This window comes from Vicugna pacos, chromosome 5, assembly GCF_048564905.1.
Source record: "Vicugna pacos chromosome 5, VicPac4, whole genome shotgun sequence".
Classification (NCBI taxonomy): Eukaryota; Metazoa; Chordata; class Mammalia; order Artiodactyla; family Camelidae; genus Vicugna; species Vicugna pacos.
In genome coordinates, this window is record NC_132991.1 from 36,271,045 (window position 1) to 36,275,221 (window position 4,177).

The window sequence follows — 4,177 nt, forward strand, 5'->3', positions numbered from 1 at the left end:
TGTCCTGGAATTGTTCCCACCCTGGAAGTGGGTTTGCCTAGCACACTGACATGCAGAACAGACAAGGCTTTTAGGATTTGTGTTCCTTTTGCTTTTCTAGGTTTTTAGTAAAATTATTGAGGGTGAGAGAACCATAGATTTCACATGGCTGTAAGTTCTTATAAGTACAATTTCCTTGTATTTTTTAAAATTATCTTTTGTCTTCAAACTTTTCTTTTACTGTGTCTTATATTCCCATCAAATCTCTTGTAATTTTTTTCTGTTCCTATTTTCTTTTCTCTTCAGTCTTAGCCTTTTTCTCACTTTCTCTCTAATTCAGCCATATTCAGTGCTTCACTTCACCATAACATCTTTGTCTCAATATATCTAAAACTGGTAAATATTCAACTTCAGTTTCTCCTTTAACCTTTTATTCTTGATTTCAGAAATCTAAGTGATAAGTGAATCCTTATTTTCAGTTTCTTTTTCCACTGCTCATTTTTGCTTTTTCTGTAGTAAATTTTATCGAGTTAGTATTTATAACTATTCCACAATTTATATTCCCTTTACTAATCCATCTCATCTCACCTTGGCTTATTTCTTGGTTTACATTGTTCCAAGTAAGAACATAACTCTCTTTTTTGTTTTTAAAATATAATCTCAGAAACAAAATCAAATATGGCTACACTCAGTTGCCTGAGCCACCTGAAAATAAATATTCTTATTGTGAGAAAGGATCTCAACCAGAGTTTGGAGGGAATTTTTCTTATGAACCCTGGAATAAAGCAATAGTCATTGCTATAGTTCAAGCATACATCATTGAAAACTTACCACCTTAATTCAGTATTAGCCTTTTAAAGTTTAGATTTCTTCCATATGAGAGAATATACCAATAGGTATTAAGGAGTTTGAGCTGAATTATCTTTAAAAGTTCCATAGCTCAATTTAATTTTGCTGACTTTAGTTGCTTAAAGATTTTAAGAAGAAACATGATGCTGATTAAAATTTTTCATTGCATTTCTATTTTCCCCCTAGCCTTGTGGAGGTATAAATTGACAAATAAAAATTGTATATATTTACAGTGTACAACATGATGCTTTGATATATGTACACATTATTAAATGATTATCACAGTCATCTTAGTAATATACCATCACTTCACATAGTTATCTTTCTTTTTTATTGTAGTGAAAACATTTAAGATTTATACTTGTAGCAAATTTCAAGTATATAATGTAGTAGTATTAACTGTAGTTGCTGTGCTATACATTAGATCTCCAGAACTTATTCATCCTGCATAACTGAAATTTTGTATTCTTTGACCAACATCTCCAGTTGCCCCCACCTCCCAAACCCTAGCAACCACCATTCTACTCTGCTTCTGTGAGTTCAGCTTTTTTAGCTTTCACATGTAAGTGAGATCATGCTGTAGTTTTCTGTGCCAGCCTTACTGCACATATCATGATGTCCTCCAGGTTTACCCATATTGTCTCAAGTGACAGGATTTCCTTTTTTTTTTAAGGCTGTTGTATTCATTCTTAGAATATTCCTGTATACATATATGTAAACACATATTTGCACACAACATTCTACTGCATATCTACCACATTTTCTTTATCCATTCATCTATCGATGGACACTTAGATTGAATCCATATCTTGGCTATTGTGAATCATCTCCTTATTTTTCATATTGGTTTATGAAAGGAACAAAATGTTTCTGCTTTTAGTACCAAATATTAAAAAGGCAGGCATTGGGGAAAATATACATTTCTTTCTTTGAAATGTTGATGTCTAACAGATCCTATATTCCAACACAAAAACATTTCCCAAGATCTTTCCATTAAGAATAAATGTGGTTTTGGACTCATGAAATATTAGCCACTTTTTGTTTTTTCTCCTTCTTAAATATCATTGCATATTCAACTAGGCCTTGAACAGAACATTTTTTTATATATATAATACACATCTATGAGAAGCTTAAACTGATTTACACTAAAACAAATTCTCCCAATTTACATAAGAGGAAATTTAAGGAATCATTTCACAACGTCTTCCAACTGTTTCAAATGGGTTTATCTTAATGATTTAGTTGAATGACTTATCCCCGTGCCATACTGGAAGTGTAAATGAAAAGTACGACGTGTAAAACTCTTATTTCAGTATTCGTTCCACAAGTTCGCCATTTCCAAACTAGTACTTGGAACAGTTTATAATGTTAAGTATTTTAAGTTTTAGTACCTCAAAATAAATTCATTTGTTGAATGATTTAACGTTTAAAACCTCCAAAAATATAGTGTTCTGAGTTCTCTTGCTTTCTTATTTGAAGTTGTAATAACTTCAACTTCCTGCAGTACAGGGTCCACCTGGATAATATTTGAGAATAGAAAGAAAAATACTGGGGGAGTTGGGGAAGGTACAGTGGTAGAGTACATGCTTACATGCAGGAGGTCCTGGGTTCAATCCCTAGTACCTCCATTTAAATAAATAACTAAATATAAATAAATAAATCTAATTATCTCTCCCCCTCCAAAAAAAACCAAAAAACATTTTTTAAAGAAAAATACAAATTATCTATTCTGATGTTTACTCTCTGGGATGCTCAGCAAACTGAGTAATCTTCATTAGGTAAGATAATTTAGCATTTAAAAGAAAGTCTTGAGCTTCTGGGGAAAGTGTTGGAGTTGCTATTGACTATACTAATTCTAAATCCTTTGAAGGAAAGAAATGATAATTTTCGCAATACTTTTCTTCAATAATGATAACAGAAATAATAGTAAACAGAGCTGTTCCTAACCCTAAAGAAGCTTGAAGACCTTAGTTTAGATACTTCATAGAAATTCCACAATAAAGCAGTCCTCCCTTTACCCCCTGTCAAAACACCCAAGGAATCTTTCCCAGATACATTCACCCGCACCAGCTATCAAATCTAAACACCACAGAAGTCAACACCAGTTATTTGGCAAGCCAAACAAAAATTTACCATTCTTTTCCTACACCTCATTCTCCCCACGCCTCCCCCACTTTAGCTTTCAAGGTTTAACTTCAGAAGCAGTCATTCCTACTTTATGTCAAAGTCAGTACTGTGAAAACTAGAATAGTCTTCATTACTGTTTCTATGTTAACTATCTTCATTTTCAGGCTAAAATTACAGAGCACTTTTTGGTTTTTTCTGGCTCCTAATAAAATGGGATTTTTTGTATTGAGAGTTTCTAATAGTAAATTTTAAAAGAAGATTAATCATTCCATTTAATTTAGTCACGTTTTATTTATTTAATATATCAAATTGTCAAATGTTTCTGTTCTCTTAATATTACCTCTTCTCTGATTTTGTTGCTACAGATTTAATATAAAACAACTTTTTAAGAGTTTGTTTTCATACTTGTAGCATTCCGAATGATTGGTTAGCTTTAAAATGTTGCCTTTCTTCCTAGTCCACACTAAAATCCACTGAGTGTTCTAATTACACGTAACACTAAAGAAAAACCTTGTCTACCACTTTTAAAAACAAACTGTGAATGTGAAAATATCTTCTGATACGACTGCTTTATAAAGCTCAACAAAGCAGTTTTAATCTAGAAGAAAAGGCCTAAGTATTTGTCAGACATAAAGTATGCAGCAGCAAATGATCTTTATTTTACCTCAATCTGACGACATAATACATAAAATCACAAATTGTTTGGGTTGCCAAGATTATATCTTACTAATTTACTAAACTAAAATAATACTGTATTTTAGAAATGTTATGCAAACACTAGTATTTAGAAAAAGCTGGGAAAGTAGAACAATAAACTGAAAAAACTGGCAAAGATACTAATTTTAAGAGAAACAAACTGGAATCAAGATTTTTCCCTAAAGAACAAATAAGACTCCTAAGAAATTGAAAGAACCTTTTGAAAAGCAAGATTATAAGGGAGATGTACTCAGATGATAAGAAACAATGAAGTAAAATTATCCATTTTAGTAATAGCTACACTGACCTTAATTGAATAAAATATAAAAAGTCACTAAATATAAAACACTGGCTTGAATTTGAACTTAAATAAGACTTACACAGTTTTGGCTGAATTATAATTTATGATTGAATAATATTAGTACTCCTTCAACGATTGGAATTTATCAGTTTGTAGCTTTAAAAGGTACACAAAATTTTCTAGGTATTACCGAAGATTTTTTTAAAACTCTAAACTATACAGTCA

At 31.5% G+C, this 4,177-nt stretch overlaps 1 protein-coding gene across 7 annotated transcripts in view; it reads left to right on the forward strand.

The window, feature by feature from the left end:
* TANK (TRAF family member associated NFKB activator) overlaps nucleotides 1–4,177 on the forward strand; it is a 79,481-nt gene that overhangs the window by 63,171 nt on the left and 12,133 nt on the right. The window lies entirely within an intron of this gene.